Source organism: Rhinoderma darwinii, unplaced genomic scaffold (assembly GCF_050947455.1).
Source record: "Rhinoderma darwinii isolate aRhiDar2 unplaced genomic scaffold, aRhiDar2.hap1 Scaffold_1599, whole genome shotgun sequence".
NCBI classification, from domain to species: Eukaryota; Metazoa; Chordata; class Amphibia; order Anura; family Rhinodermatidae; genus Rhinoderma; species Rhinoderma darwinii.
Genome location: NW_027462001.1, coordinates 28,117 through 44,193, shown reverse-complemented (window position 1 = coordinate 44,193; position 16,077 = coordinate 28,117). Strand labels below are relative to the sequence as shown.

Genomic DNA, 16,077 nt, shown 5'->3' with positions numbered 1-16,077 from the left:
AATTGCTGCTCTCTTTGTAGGCAAGCAAGGCTTTGTTGCAACTGCAATTCTTACTTCTTCTTGAAATGTAGGGACGACAGTACATTCCATCACATCCATCTAGTGTACACAGGTAGGTCCATTGTGGCGGGCAGGCGAGCGGGCGGGCTGCTTTATTGGCTGTTTGCTGTTCCCCTACTCCACTCCACTATTTGACTGTTGTGCTGCATCAATCAATCAATCAATCAATCAATCAATCAATCAATCAATCAGTGGCTGGCTCAGGTGCAGCTCTTTAACTTACCTAAAAGGGAGGGCGGAGAGAAGACAAGGAAGGTGAATGAGGTGTTCCAATGTGAAATGCCGGAAACACAGAAACACAGACGACACACAACAAGAGGTGGCAATCTATTCATTAATTGCATTTAATCAATGAGCTCATTATCACTCATGCATTGTCCAACAGGTGTTGAAATAATGGGATTAAAAGGGGAGATCCCTTCAGAAAGACAGAAACAATAGCAAAGACAAAAAACACTTTTGGAATCTGCTTTTAGTCAACACATAAGGAAAGGGTGCACCGGTCCTGGAAATACTGCAATACCAGGTCAATGCGTGGAGTGGACAGAGCAAGCTCTATTTCCATCTCCCTGTTCTAAAAATCCATTTAATATATGGTCCCCAGATAGGGGACGTATCAGATATTAAACTGATAAGAACAGATACTACACTTGATCTTAGCCAAAAGGCCGAGAAGCGATAACCCGAACGGGCCGCGCGTTGCCCGAGCCTGCCCGATACTGCTGTTCAGCCCTTGCAGCGATTCAGCCTACTTCTAGGCAATTCCATGGGGCCCTGCAGGCTCACACACTCACAGCTACACGGGAGGTGAATAAAGGCCGGAGAGGAAGCCAGACAGGATTTGCTTCTTTTGCTTGCACCACAATGCAGTGCTGAAAGAGGAGGAATCTACATAAAAACGCCTTCCTGGCAACGCCCAAATGCCCTGCTGCCATGCAGATAAACACTGGCAGCGGCAGCAAGTGCATGCCCACAGCCACCCCTTGTTCCTTCACACCTTGTATCAGCTGTAATCCAGTCCAGTCCAGTGCTGCCTGCTGAGCAGCACTGACCAACACTGCCTGGGCCCAGGCTTTTATCTCTGAGGCCCCATTATGATGTCAGAAAGCTGGCTCTGGAATCCTGAGGGCTCCACTATGACACGTGCAAAGTTCCGTCTGAACTTTATATAAGACGGTGAGGCTCAGTCAGTCACTCAGTGTTGCCTGAGAGGGCAACACTGCAACAGCCGGCCGCCAGGCTGTCTTTTTTTTGCACAGCTAGTTGCCTCCAGGAGGCCACAAGAGGGAGACAAGGGACTGCAAAATGGAAAATAGGCATCCACCAACTTTACAGACAACTTCTCCTTGCTCCTACAACCTCCATCCTTGCACAGTTTGTTATTCTTCTAGGTAACATAGTAACAAATCCAAATTGCTGCTCTCTTTGTAGGCAAGCAAGGCTTTGTTGCAACTGCAATTCTTACTTCTTCTTGAAATGTAGGGACGACAGTACATTCCATCACATCCATCTAGTGTACACAGGTAGGTCCATTGTGGCGGGCAGGCGAGCGGGCGGGCTGCTTTATTGGCTGTTTGCTGTTCCCCTACTCCACTCCACTATTTGACTGTTGTGCTGCATCAATCAATCAATCAATCAATCAATCAATCAATCAATCAATCAATCAATCAATCAATCAATCAATCAGTGGCTGGCTCAGGTGCAGCTCTTTAACTTACCTAAAAGGGAGGGCGGAGAGAAGACAAGGAAGGTGAATGAGGTGTTCCAATGTGAAATGCCGGAAACACAGAAACACAGACGACACACAACAAGAGGTGGCAATCTATTCATTAATTGCATTTAATCAATGAGCTCATTATCACTCATGCATTGTCCAACAGGTGTTGAAATAATGGGATTAAAAGGGGAGATCCCTTCAGAAAGACAGAAACAATAGCAAAGACAAAAAACACTTTTGGAATCTGCTTTTAGTCAACACATAAGGAAAGGGTGCACCGGTCCTGGAAATACTGCAATACCAGGTCAATGCGTGGAGTGGACAGAGCAAGCTCTATTTCCATCTCCCTGTTCTAAAAATCCATTTAATATATGGTCCCCAGATAGGGGACGTATCAGATATTAAACTGATAAGAACAGATACTACACTTGATCTTAGCCAAAAGGCCGAGAAGCGATAACCCGAACGGGCCGCGCGTTGCCCGAGCCTGCCCGATACTGCTGTTCAGCCCTTGCAGCGATTCAGCCTACTTCTAGGCAATTCCATGGGGCCCTGCAGGCTCACACACTCACAGCTACACGGGAGGTGAATAAAGGCCGGAGAGGAAGCCAGACAGGATTTGCTTCTTTTGCTTGCACCACAATGCAGTGCTGAAAGAGGAGGAATCTACATAAAAACGCCTTCCTGGCAACGCCCAAATGCCCTGCTGCCATGCAGATAAACACTGGCAGCGGCAGCAAGTGCATGCCCACAGCCACCCCTTGTTCCTTCACACCTTGTATCAGCTGTAATCCAGTCCAGTCCAGTGCTGCCTGCTGAGCAGCACTGACCAACACTGCCTGGGCCCAGGCTTTTATCTCTGAGGCCCCATTATGATGTCAGAAAGCTGGCTCTGGAATCCTGAGGGCTCCACTATGACACGTGCAAAGTTCCGTCTGAACTTTATATAAGACGGTGAGGCTCAGTCAGTCACTCAGTGTTGCCTGAGAGGGCAACACTGCAACAGCCGGCCGCCAGGCTGTCTTTTTTTTGCACAGCTAGTTGCCTCCAGGAGGCCACAAGAGGGAGACAAGGGACTGCAAAATGGAAAATAGGCATCCACCAACTTTACAGACAACTTCTCCTTGCTCCTACAACCTCCATCCTTGCACAGTTTGTTATTCTTCTAGGTAACATAGTAACAAATCCAAATTGCTGCTCTCTTTGTAGGCAAGCAAGGCTTTGTTGCAACTGCAATTCTTACTTCTTCTTGAAATGTAGGGACGACAGTACATTCCATCACATCCATCTAGTGTACACAGGTAGGTCCATTGTGGCGGGCAGGCGAGCGGGCGGGCTGCTTTATTGGCTGTTTGCTGTTCCCCTACTCCACTCCACTATTTGACTGTTGTGCTGCATCAATCAATCAATCAATCAATCAATCAATCAATCAATCAATCAATCAATCAATCAGTGGCTGGCTCAGGTGCAGCTCTTTAACTTACCTAAAAGGGAGGGCGGAGAGAAGACAAGGAAGGTGAATGAGGTGTTCCAATGTGAAATGCCGGAAACACAGAAACACAGACGACACACAACAAGAGGTGGCAATCTATTCATTAATTGCATTTAATCAATGAGCTCATTATCACTCATGCATTGTCCAACAGGTGTTGAAATAATGGGATTAAAAGGGGAGATCCCTTCAGAAAGACAGAAACAATAGCAAAGACAAAAAACACTTTTGGAATCTGCTTTTAGTCAACACATAAGGAAAGGGTGCACCGGTCCTGGAAATACTGCAATACCAGGTCAATGCGTGGAGTGGACAGAGCAAGCTCTATTTCCATCTCCCTGTTCTAAAAATCCATTTAATATATGGTCCCCAGATAGGGGACGTATCAGATATTAAACTGATAAGAACAGATACTACACTTGATCTTAGCCAAAAGGCCGAGAAGCGATAACCCGAACGGGCCGCGCGTTGCCCGAGCCTGCCCGATACTGCTGTTCAGCCCTTGCAGCGATTCAGCCTACTTCTAGGCAATTCCATGGGGCCCTGCAGGCTCACACACTCACAGCTACACGGGAGGTGAATAAAGGCCGGAGAGGAAGCCAGACAGGATTTGCTTCTTTTGCTTGCACCACAATGCAGTGCTGAAAGAGGAGGAATCTACATAAAAACGCCTTCCTGGCAACGCCCAAATGCCCTGCTGCCATGCAGATAAACACTGGCAGCGGCAGCAAGTGCATGCCCACAGCCACCCCTTGTTCCTTCACACCTTGTATCAGCTGTAATCCAGTCCAGTCCAGTGCTGCCTGCTGAGCAGCACTGACCAACACTGCCTGGGCCCAGGCTTTTATCTCTGAGGCCCCATTATGATGTCAGAAAGCTGGCTCTGGAATCCTGAGGGCTCCACTATGACACGTGCAAAGTTCCGTCTGAACTTTATATAAGACGGTGAGGCTCAGTCAGTCACTCAGTGTTGCCTGAGAGGGCAACACTGCAACAGCCGGCCGCCAGGCTGTCTTTTTTTTGCACAGCTAGTTGCCTCCAGGAGGCCACAAGAGGGAGACAAGGGACTGCAAAATGGAAAATAGGCATCCACCAACTTTACAGACAACTTCTCCTTGCTCCTACAACCTCCATCCTTGCACAGTTTGTTATTCTTCTAGGTAACATAGTAACAAATCCAAATTGCTGCTCTCTTTGTAGGCAAGCAAGGCTTTGTTGCAACTGCAATTCTTACTTCTTCTTGAAATGTAGGGACGACAGTACATTCCATCACATCCATCTAGTGTACACAGGTAGGTCCATTGTGGCGGGCAGGCGAGCGGGCGGGCTGCTTTATTGGCTGTTTGCTGTTCCCCTACTCCACTCCACTATTTGACTGTTGTGCTGCATCAATCAATCAATCAATCAATCAATCAATCAATCAATCAATCAATCAATCAATCAATCAATCAATCAGTGGCTGGCTCAGGTGCAGCTCTTTAACTTACCTAAAAGGGAGGGCGGAGAGAAGACAAGGAAGGTGAATGAGGTGTTCCAATGTGAAATGCCGGAAACACAGAAACACAGACGACACACAACAAGAGGTGGCAATCTATTCATTAATTGCATTTAATCAATGAGCTCATTATCACTCATGCATTGTCCAACAGGTGTTGAAATAATGGGATTAAAAGGGGAGATCCCTTCAGAAAGACAGAAACAATAGCAAAGACAAAAAACACTTTTGGAATCTGCTTTTAGTCAACACATAAGGAAAGGGTGCACCGGTCCTGGAAATACTGCAATACCAGGTCAATGCGTGGAGTGGACAGAGCAAGCTCTATTTGCATCTCCCTGTTCTAAAAATCCATTTAATATATGGTCCCCAGATAGGGGACGTATCAGATATTAAACTGATAAGAACAGATACTACACTTGATCTTAGCCAAAAGGCCGAGAAGCGATAACCCGAACGGGCCGCGCGTTGCCCGAGCCTGCCCGATACTGCTGTTCAGCCCTTGCAGCGATTCAGCCTACTTCTAGGCAATTCCATGGGGCCCTGCAGGCTCACACACTCACAGCTACACGGGAGGTGAATAAAGGCCGGAGAGGAAGCCAGACAGGATTTGCTTCTTTTGCTTGCACCACAATGCAGTGCTGAAAGAGGAGGAATCTACATAAAAACGCCTTCCTGGCAACGCCCAAATGCCCTGCTGCCATGCAGATAAACACTGGCAGCGGCAGCAAGTGCATGCCCACAGCCACCCCTTGTTCCTTCACACCTTGTATCAGCTGTAATCCAGTCCAGTCCAGTGCTGCCTGCTGAGCAGCACTGACCAACACTGCCTGGGCCCAGGCTTTTATCTCTGAGGCCCCATTATGATGTCAGAAAGCTGGCTCTGGAATCCTGAGGGCTCCACTATGACACGTGCAAAGTTCCGTCTGAACTTTATATAAGACGGTGAGGCTCAGTCAGTCACTCAGTGTTGCCTGAGAGGGCAACACTGCAACAGCCGGCCGCCAGGCTGTCTTTTTTTTGCACAGCTAGTTGCCTCCAGGAGGCCACAAGAGGGAGACAAGGGACTGCAAAATGGAAAATAGGCATCCACCAACTTTACAGACAACTTCTCCTTGCTCCTACAACCTCCATCCTTGCACAGTTTGTTATTCTTCTAGGTAACATAGTAACAAATCCAAATTGCTGCTCTCTTTGTAGGCAAGCAAGGCTTTGTTGCAACTGCAATTCTTACTTCTTCTTGAAATGTAGGGACGACAGTACATTCCATCACATCCATCTAGTGTACACAGGTAGGTCCATTGTGGCGGGCAGGCGAGCGGGCGGGCTGCTTTATTGGCTGTTTGCTGTTCCCCTACTCCACTCCACTATTTGACTGTTGTGCTGCATCAATCAATCAATCAATCAATCAATCAATCAATCAATCAATCAATCAATCAGTGGCTGGCTCAGGTGCAGCTCTTTAACTTACCTAAAAGGGAGGGCGGAGAGAAGACAAGGAAGGTGAATGAGGTGTTCCAATGTGAAATGCCGGAAACACAGAAACACAGACGACACACAACAAGAGGTGGCAATCTATTCATTAATTGCATTTAATCAATGAGCTCATTATCACTCATGCATTGTCCAACAGGTGTTGAAATAATGGGATTAAAAGGGGAGATCCCTTCAGAAAGACAGAAACAATAGCAAAGACAAAAAACACTTTTGGAATCTGCTTTTAGTCAACACATAAGGAAAGGGTGCACCGGTCCTGGAAATACTGCAATACCAGGTCAATGCGTGGAGTGGACAGAGCAAGCTCTATTTCCATCTCCCTGTTCTAAAAATCCATTTAATATATGGTCCCCAGATAGGGGACGTATCAGATATTAAACTGATAAGAACAGATACTACACTTGATCTTAGCCAAAAGGCCGAGAAGCGATAACCCGAACGGGCCGCGCGTTGCCCGAGCCTGCCCGATACTGCTGTTCAGCCCTTGCAGCGATTCAGCCTACTTCTAGGCAATTCCATGGGGCCCTGCAGGCTCACACACTCACAGCTACACGGGAGGTGAATAAAGGCCGGAGAGGAAGCCAGACAGGATTTGCTTCTTTTGCTTGCACCACAATGCAGTGCTGAAAGAGGAGGAATCTACATAAAAACGCCTTCCTGGCAACGCCCAAATGCCCTGCTGCCATGCAGATAAACACTGGCAGCGGCAGCAAGTGCATGCCCACAGCCACCCCTTGTTCCTTCACACCTTGTATCATCTGTAATCCAGTCCAGTCCAGTGCTGCCTGCTGAGCAGCACTGACCAACACTGCCTGGGCCCAGGCTTTTATCTCTGAGGCCCCATTATGATGTCAGAAAGCTGGCTCTGGAATCCTGAGGGCTCCACTATGACACGTGCAAAGTTCCGTCTGAACTTTATATAAGACGGTGAGGCTCAGTCAGTCACTCAGTGTTGCCTGAGAGGGCAACACTGCAACAGCCGGCCGCCAGGCTGTCTTTTTTTTGCACAGCTAGTTGCCTCCAGGAGGCCACAAGAGGGAGACAAGGGACTGCAAAATGGAAAATAGGCATCCACCAACTTTACAGACAACTTCTCCTTGCTCCTACAACCTCCATCCTTGCACAGTTTGTTATTCTTCTAGGTAACATAGTAACAAATCCAAATTGCTGCTCTCTTTGTAGGCAAGCAAGGCTTTGTTGCAACTGCAATTCTTACTTCTTCTTGAAATGTAGGGACGACAGTACATTCCATCACATCCATCTAGTGTACACAGGTAGGTCCATTGTGGCGGGCAGGCGAGCGGGCGGGCTGCTTTATTGGCTGTTTGCTGTTCCCCTACTCCACTCCACTATTTGACTGTTGTGCTGCATCAATCAATCAATCAATCAATCAATCAATCAATCAATCAATCAATCAATCAGTGGCTGGCTCAGGTGCAGCTCTTTAACTTACCTAAAAGGGAGGGCGGAGAGAAGACAAGGAAGGTGAATGAGGTGTTCCAATGTGAAATGCCGGAAACACAGAAACACAGACGACACACAACAAGAGGTGGCAATCTATTCATTAATTGCATTTAATCAATGAGCTCATTATCACTCATGCATTGTCCAACAGGTGTTGAAATAATGGGATTAAAAGGGGAGATCCCTTCAGAAAGACAGAAACAATAGCAAAGACAAAAAACACTTTTGGAATCTGCTTTTAGTCAACACATAAGGAAAGGGTGCACCGGTCCTGGAAATACTGCAATACCAGGTCAATGCGTGGAGTGGACAGAGCAAGCTCTATTTCCATCTCCCTGTTCTAAAAATCCATTTAATATATGGTCCCCAGATAGGGGACGTATCAGATATTAAACTGATAAGAACAGATACTACACTTGATCTTAGCCAAAAGGCCGAGAAGCGATAACCCGAACGGGCCGCGCGTTGCCCGAGCCTGCCCGATACTGCTGTTCAGCCCTTGCAGCGATTCAGCCTACTTCTAGGCAATTCCATGGGGCCCTGCAGGCTCACACACTCACAGCTACACGGGAGGTGAATAAAGGCCGGAGAGGAAGCCAGACAGGATTTGCTTCTTTTGCTTGCACCACAATGCAGTGCTGAAAGAGGAGGAATCTACATAAAAACGCCTTCCTGGCAATGCCCAAATGCCCTGCTGCCATGCAGATAAACACTGGCAGCGGCAGCAAGTGCATGCCCACAGCCACCCCTTGTTCCTTCACACCTTGTATCAGCTGTAATCCAGTCCAGTCCAGTGCTGCCTGCTGAGCAGCACTGACCAACACTGCCTGGGCCCAGGCTTTTATCTCTGAGGCCCCATTATGATGTCAGAAAGCTGGCTCTGGAATCCTGAGGGCTCCACTATGACACGTGCAAAGTTCCGTCTGAACTTTATATAAGACGGTGAGGCTCAGTCAGTCACTCAGTGTTGCCTGAGAGGGCAACACTGCAACAGCCGGCCGCCAGGCTGTCTTTTTTTTGCACAGCTAGTTGCCTCCAGGAGGCCACAAGAGGGAGACAAGGGACTGCAAAATGGAAAATAGGCATCCACCAACTTTACAGACAACTTCTCCTTGCTCCTACAACCTCCATCCTTGCACAGTTTGTTATTCTTCTAGGTAACATAGTAACAAATCCAAATTGCTGCTCTCTTTGTAGGCAAGCAAGGCTTTGTTGCAACTGCAATTCTTACTTCTTCTTGAAATGTAGGGACGACAGTACATTCCATCACATCCATCTAGTGTACACAGGTAGGTCCATTGTGGCGGGCAGGCGAGCGGGCGGGCTGCTTTATTGGCTGTTTGCTGTTCCCCTACTCCACTCCACTATTTGACTGTTGTGCTGCATCAATCAATCAATCAATCAATCAATCAATCAATCAATCAATCAGTGGCTGGCTCAGGTGCAGCTCTTTAACTTACCTAAAAGGGAGGGCGGAGAGAAGACAAGGAAGGTGAATGAGGTGTTCCAATGTGAAATGCCGGAAACACAGAAACACAGACGACACACAACAAGAGGTGGCAATCTATTCATTAATTGCATTTAATCAATGAGCTCATTATCACTCATGCATTGTCCAACAGGTGTTGAAATAATGGGATTAAAAGGGGAGATCCCTTCAGAAAGACAGAAACAATAGCAAAGACAAAAAACACTTTTGGAATCTGCTTTTAGTCAACACATAAGGAAAGGGTGCACCGGTCCTGGAAATACTGCAATACCAGGTCAATGCGTGGAGTGGACAGAGCAAGCTCTATTTCCATCTCCCTGTTCTAAAAATCCATTTAATATATGGTCCCCAGATAGGGGACGTATCAGATATTAAACTGATAAGAACAGATACTACACTTGATCTTAGCCAAAAGGCCGAGAAGCGATAACCCGAACGGGCCGCGCGTTGCCCGAGCCTGCCCGATACTGCTGTTCAGCCCTTGCAGCGATTCAGCCTACTTCTAGGCAATTCCATGGGGCCCTGCAGGCTCACACACTCACAGCTACACGGGAGGTGAATAAAGGCCGGAGAGGAAGCCAGACAGGATTTGCTTCTTTTGCTTGCACCACAATGCAGTGCTGAAAGAGGAGGAATCAACATAAAAACGCCTTCCTGGCAACGCCCAAATGCCCTGCTGCCATGCAGATAAACACTGGCAGCGGCAGCAAGTGCATGCCCACAGCCACCCCTTGTTCCTTCACACCTTGTATCAGCTGTAATCCAGTCCAGTCCAGTGCTGCCTGCTGAGCAGCACTGACCAACACTGCCTGGGCCCAGGCTTTTATCTCTGAGGCCCCATTATGATGTCAGAAAGCTGGCTCTGGAATCCTGAGGGCTCCACTATGACACGTGCAAAGTTCCGTCTGAACTTTATATAAGATGGTGAGGCTCAGTCAGTCACTCAGTGTTGCCTGAGAGGGCAACACTGCAACAGCCGGCCGCCAGGCTGTCTTTTTTTTGCACAGCTAGTTGCCTCCAGGAGGCCACAAGAGGGAGACAAGGGACTGCAAAATGGAAAATAGGCATCCACCAACTTTACAGACAACTTCTCCTTGCTCCTACAACCTCCATCCTTGCACAGTTTGTTATTCTTCTAGGTAACATAGTAACAAATCCAAATTGCTGCTCTCTTTGTAGGCAAGCAAGGCTTTGTTGCAACTGCAATTCTTACTTCTTCTTGAAATGTAGGGACGACAGTACATTCCATCACATCCATCTAGTGTACACAGGTAGGTCCATTGTGGCGGGCAGGCGAGCGGGCGGGCTGCTTTATTGGCTGTTTGCTGTTCCCCTACTCCACTCCACTATTTGACTGTTGTGCTGCATCAATCAATCAATCAATCAATCAATCAATCAATCAATCAATCAGTGGCTGGCTCAGGTGCAGCTCTTTAACTTACCTAAAAGGGAGGGCGGAGAGAAGACAAGGAAGGTGAATGAGGTGTTCCAATGTGAAATGCCGGAAACACAGAAACACAGACGACACACAACAAGAGGTGGCAATCTATTCATTAATTGCATTTAATCAATGAGCTCATTATCACTCATGCATTGTCCAACAGGTGTTGAAATAATGGGATTAAAAGGGGAGATCCCTTCAGAAAGACAGAAACAATAGCAAAGACAAAAAACACTTTTGGAATCTGCTTTTAGTCAACACATAAGGAAAGGGTGCACCGGTCCTGGAAATACTGCAATACCAGGTCAATGCGTGGAGTGGACAGAGCAAGCTCTATTTCCATCTCCCTGTTCTAAAAATCCATTTAATATATGGTCCCCAGATAGGGGACGTATCAGATATTAAACTGATAAGAACAGATACTACACTTGATCTTAGCCAAAAGGCCGAGAAGCGATAACCCGAACGGGCCGCGCGTTGCCCGAGCCTGCCCGATACTGCTGTTCAGCCCTTGCAGCGATTCAGCCTACTTCTAGGCAATTCCATGGGGCCCTGCAGGCTCACACACTCACAGCTACACGGGAGGTGAATAAAGGCCGGAGAGGAAGCCAGACAGGATTTGCTTCTTTTGCTTGCACCACAATGCAGTGCTGAAAGAGGAGGAATCTACATAAAAACGCCTTCCTGGCAATGCCCAAATGCCCTGCTGCCATGCAGATAAACACTGGCAGCGGCAGCAAGTGCATGCCCACAGCCACCCCTTGTTCCTTCACACCTTGTATCAGCTGTAATCCAGTCCAGTCCAGTGCTGCCTGCTGAGCAGCACTGACCAACACTGCCTGGGCCCAGGCTTTTATCTCTGAGGCCCCATTATGATGTCAGAAAGCTGGCTCTGGAATCCTGAGGGCTCCACTATGACACGTGCAAAGTTCCGTCTGAACTTTATATAAGACGGTGAGGCTCAGTCAGTCACTCAGTGTTGCCTGAGAGGGCAACACTGCAACAGCCGGCCGCCAGGCTGTCTTTTTTTTGCACAGCTAGTTGCCTCCAGGAGGCCACAAGAGGGAGACAAGGGACTGCAAAATGGAAAATAGGCATCCACCAACTTTACAGACAACTTCTCCTTGCTCCTACAACCTCCATCCTTGCACAGTTTGTTATTCTTCTAGGTAACATAGTAACAAATCCAAATTGCTGCTCTCTTTGTAGGCAAGCAAGGCTTTGTTGCAACTGCAATTCTTACTTCTTCTTGAAATGTAGGGACGACAGTACATTCCATCACATCCATCTAGTGTACACAGGTAGGTCCATTGTGGCGGGCAGGCGAGCGGGCGGGCTGCTTTATTGGCTGTTTGCTGTTCCCCTACTCCACTCCACTATTTGACTGTTGTGCTGCATCAATCAATCAATCAATCAATCAATCAATCAATCAATCAATCAATCAATCAATCAGTGGCTGGCTCAGGTGCAGCTCTTTAACTTACCTAAAAGGGAGGGCGGAGAGAAGACAAGGAAGGTGAATGAGGTGTTCCAATGTGAAATGCCGGAAACACAGAAACACAGACGACACACAACAAGAGGTGGCAATCTATTCATTAATTGCATTTAATCAATGAGCTCATTATCACTCATGCATTGTCCAACAGGTGTTGAAATAATGGGATTAAAAGGGGAGATCCCTTCAGAAAGACAGAAACAATAGCAAAGACAAAAAACACTTTTGGAATCTGCTTTTAGTCAACACATAAGGAAAGGGTGCACCGGTCCTGGAAATACTGCAATACCAGGTCAATGCGTGGAGTGGACAGAGCAAGCTCTATTTCCATCTCCCTGTTCTAAAAATCCATTTAATATATGGTCCCCAGATAGGGGACGTATCAGATATTAAACTGATAAGAACAGATACTACACTTGATCTTAGCCAAAAGGCCGAGAAGCGATAACCCGAACGGGCCGCGCGTTGCCCGAGCCTGCCCGATACTGCTGTTCAGCCCTTGCAGCGATTCAGCCTACTTCTAGGCAATTCCATGGGGCCCTGCAGGCTCACACACTCACAGCTACACGGGAGGTGAATAAAGGCCGGAGAGGAAGCCAGACAGGATTTGCTTCTTTTGCTTGCACCACAATGCAGTGCTGAAAGAGGAGGAATCTACATAAAAACGCCTTCCTGGCAACGCCCAAATGCCCTGCTGCCATGCAGATAAACACTGGCAGCGGCAGCAAGTGCATGCCCACAGCCACCCCTTGTTCCTTCACACCTTGTATCAGCTGTAATCCAGTCCAGTCCAGTGCTGCCTGCTGAGCAGCACTGACCAACACTGCCTGGGCCCAGGCTTTTATCTCTGAGGCCCCATTATGATGTCAGAAAGCTGGCTCTGGAATCCTGAGGGCTCCACTATGACACGTGCAAAGTTCCGTCTGAACTTTATATAAGACGGTGAGGCTCAGTCAGTCACTCAGTGTTGCCTGAGAGGGCAACACTGCAACAGCCGGCCGCCAGGCTGTCTTTTTTTTGCACAGCTAGTTGCCTCCAGGAGGCCACAAGAGGGAGACAAGGGACTGCAAAATGGAAAATAGGCATCCACCAACTTTACAGACAACTTCTCCTTGCTCCTACAACCTCCATCCTTGCACAGTTTGTTATTCTTCTAGGTAACATAGTAACAAATCCAAATTGCTGCTCTCTTTGTAGGCAAGCAAGGCTTTGTTGCAACTGCAATTCTTACTTCTTCTTGAAATGTAGGGACGACAGTACATTCCATCACATCCATCTAGTGTACACAGGTAGGTCCATTGTGGCGGGCAGGCGAGCGGGCGGGCTGCTTTATTGGCTGTTTGCTGTTCCCCTACTCCACTCCACTATTTGACTGTTGTGCTGCATCAATCAATCAATCAATCAATCAATCAATCAATCAATCAATCAATCAATCAGTGGCTGGCTCAGGTGCAGCTCTTTAACTTACCTAAAAGGGAGGGCGGAGAGAAGACAAGGAAGGTGAATGAGGTGTTCCAATGTGAAATGCCGGAAACACAGAAACACAGACGACACACAACAAGAGGTGGCAATCTATTCATTAATTGCATTTAATCAATGAGCTCATTATCACTCATGCATTGTCCAACAGGTGTTGAAATAATGGGATTAAAAGGGGAGATCCCTTCAGAAAGACAGAAACAATAGCAAAGACAAAAAACACTTTTGGAATCTGCTTTTAGTCAACACATAAGGAAAGGGTGCACCGGTCCTGGAAATACTGCAATACCAGGTCAATGCGTGGAGTGGACAGAGCAAGCTCTATTTCCATCTCCCTGTTCTAAAAATCCATTTAATATATGGTCCCCAGATAGGGGACGTATCAGATATTAAACTGATAAGAACAGATACTACACTTGATCTTAGCCAAAAGGCCGAGAAGCGATAACCCGAACGGGCCGCGCGTTGCCCGAGCCTGCCCGATACTGCTGTTCAGCCCTTGCAGCGATTCAGCCTACTTCTAGGCAATTCCATGGGGCCCTGCAGGCTCACACACTCACAGCTACACGGGAGGTGAATAAAGGCCGGAGAGGAAGCCAGACAGGATTTGCTTCTTTTGCTTGCACCACAATGCAGTGCTGAAAGAGGAGGAATCTACATAAAAACGCCTTCCTGGCAACGCCCAAATGCCCTGCTGCCATGCAGATAAACACTGGCAGCGGCAGCAAGTGCATGCCCACAGCCACCCCTTGTTCCTTCACACCTTGTATCAGCTGTAATCCAGTCCAGTCCAGTGCTGCCTGCTGAGCAGCACTGACCAACACTGCCTGGGCCCAGGCTTTTATCTCTGAGGCCCCATTATGATGTCAGAAAGCTGGCTCTGGAATCCTGAGGGCTCCACTATGACACGTGCAAAGTTCCGTCTGAACTTTATATAAGATGGTGAGGCTCAGTCAGTCACTCAGTGTTGCCTGAGAGGGCAACACTGCAACAGCCGGCCGCCAGGCTGTCTTTTTTTTGCACAGCTAGTTGCCTCCAGGAGGCCACAAGAGGGAGACAAGGGACTGCAAAATGGAAAATAGGCATCCACCAACTTTACAGACAACTTCTCCTTGCTCCTACAACCTCCATCCTTGCACAGTTTGTTATTCTTCTAGGTAACATAGTAACAAATCCAAATTGCTGCTCTCTTTGTAGGCAAGCAAGGCTTTGTTGCAACTGCAATTCTTACTTCTTCTTGAAATGTAGGGACGACAGTACATTCCATCACATCCATCTAGTGTACACAGGTAGGTCCATTGTGGCGGGCAGGCGAGCGGGCGGGCTGCTTTATTGGCTGTTTGCTGTTCCCCTACTCCACTCCACTATTTGACTGTTGTGCTGCATCAATCAATCAATCAATCAATCAATCAATCAATCAATCAATCAGTGGCTGGCTCAGGTGCAGCTCTTTAACTTACCTAAAAGGGAGGGCGGAGAGAAGACAAGGAAGGTGAATGAGGTGTTCCAATGTGAAATGCCGGAAACACAGAAACACAGACGACACACAACAAGAGGTGGCAATCTATTCATTAATTGCATTTAATCAATGAGCTCATTATCACTCATGCATTGTCCAACAGGTGTTGAAATAATGGGATTAAAAGGGGAGATCCCTTCAGAAAGACAGAAACAATAGCAAAGACAAAAAACACTTTTGGAATCTGCTTTTAGTCAACACATAAGGAAAGGGTGCACCGGTCCTGGGAATACTGCAATACCAGGTCAATGCGTGGAGTGGACAGAGCAAGCTCTATTTCCATCTCCCTGTTCTAAAAATCCATTTAATATATGGTCCCCAGATAGGGGACGTATCAGATATTAAACTGATAAGAACAGATACTACACTTGATCTTAGCCAAAAGGCCGAGAAGCGATAACCCGAACGGGCCGCGCGTTGCCCGAGCCTGCCCGATACTGCTGTTCAGCCCTTGCAGCGATTCAGCCTACTTCTAGGCAATTCCATGGGGCCCTGCAGGCTCACACACTCACAGCTACACGGGAGGTGAATAAAGGCCGGAGAGGAAGCCAGACAGGATTTGCTTCTTTTGCTTGCACCACAATGCAGTGCTGAAAGAGGAGGAATCTACATAAAAACGCCTTCCTGGCAACGCCCAAATGCCCTGCTGCCATGCAGATAAACACTGGCAGCGGCAGCAAGTGCATGCCCACAGCCACCCCTTGTTCCTTCACACCTTGTATCAGCTGTAATCCAGTCCAGTCCAGTGCTGCCTGCTGAGCAGCACTGACCAACACTGCCTGGGCCCAGGCTTTTATCTCTGAGGCCCCATTATGATGTCAGAAAGCTGGCTCTGGAATCCTGAGGGCTCCACTATGACACGTGCAAAGTTCCGTCTGAACTTTATATAAGACGGTGAGGCTCAGTCAGTCACTCAGTGTTGCCTGAGA

The 16,077-nt window shown here is 47.8% G+C and overlaps 11 non-coding genes across 11 annotated transcripts; all 11 read right to left on the bottom strand.

Annotated features, from left to right (window-relative positions):
- Positions 1-549: 549 nt before the first annotated feature.
- Positions 550-740, bottom strand: LOC142699501 (U2 spliceosomal RNA). The gene has a single exon (XR_012866322.1). It is a non-coding gene; the product is annotated as a U2 spliceosomal RNA (small nuclear RNA).
- Positions 741-2,044: 1,304 nt separating this feature from the next.
- Positions 2,045-2,235, bottom strand: LOC142699500 (U2 spliceosomal RNA). Its single transcript, XR_012866321.1, has one exon. It is a non-coding gene; the product is annotated as a U2 spliceosomal RNA (small nuclear RNA).
- A 1,292-nt stretch (positions 2,236-3,527) lies between these two features.
- LOC142699497 (U2 spliceosomal RNA) lies at positions 3,528-3,718 on the bottom strand. Its single transcript, XR_012866319.1, has one exon. It is a non-coding gene; the product is annotated as a U2 spliceosomal RNA (small nuclear RNA).
- A 1,304-nt stretch (positions 3,719-5,022) lies between these two features.
- Positions 5,023-5,213, bottom strand: LOC142699502 (U2 spliceosomal RNA). The gene has a single exon (XR_012866323.1). It is a non-coding gene; the product is annotated as a U2 spliceosomal RNA (small nuclear RNA).
- A 1,288-nt stretch (positions 5,214-6,501) lies between these two features.
- On the bottom strand, positions 6,502-6,692 carry LOC142699496 (U2 spliceosomal RNA). Its single transcript, XR_012866318.1, has one exon. It is a non-coding gene; the product is annotated as a U2 spliceosomal RNA (small nuclear RNA).
- A 1,288-nt stretch (positions 6,693-7,980) lies between these two features.
- Positions 7,981-8,171, bottom strand: LOC142699495 (U2 spliceosomal RNA). Its single transcript, XR_012866317.1, has one exon. It is a non-coding gene; the product is annotated as a U2 spliceosomal RNA (small nuclear RNA).
- Positions 8,172-9,451: 1,280 nt separating this feature from the next.
- Positions 9,452-9,642, bottom strand: LOC142699494 (U2 spliceosomal RNA). Its single transcript, XR_012866316.1, has one exon. It is a non-coding gene; the product is annotated as a U2 spliceosomal RNA (small nuclear RNA).
- A 1,280-nt stretch (positions 9,643-10,922) lies between these two features.
- LOC142699493 (U2 spliceosomal RNA) lies at positions 10,923-11,113 on the bottom strand. Its single transcript, XR_012866315.1, has one exon. It is a non-coding gene; the product is annotated as a U2 spliceosomal RNA (small nuclear RNA).
- Positions 11,114-12,405: 1,292 nt separating this feature from the next.
- On the bottom strand, positions 12,406-12,596 carry LOC142699492 (U2 spliceosomal RNA). Its single transcript, XR_012866314.1, has one exon. It is a non-coding gene; the product is annotated as a U2 spliceosomal RNA (small nuclear RNA).
- A 1,288-nt stretch (positions 12,597-13,884) lies between these two features.
- On the bottom strand, positions 13,885-14,075 carry LOC142699491 (U2 spliceosomal RNA). The gene has a single exon (XR_012866313.1). It is a non-coding gene; the product is annotated as a U2 spliceosomal RNA (small nuclear RNA).
- Positions 14,076-15,355: 1,280 nt separating this feature from the next.
- Positions 15,356-15,546, bottom strand: LOC142699503 (U2 spliceosomal RNA). Its single transcript, XR_012866324.1, has one exon. It is a non-coding gene; the product is annotated as a U2 spliceosomal RNA (small nuclear RNA).
- Between the last annotated feature and the right edge of the window lie 531 nt (positions 15,547-16,077).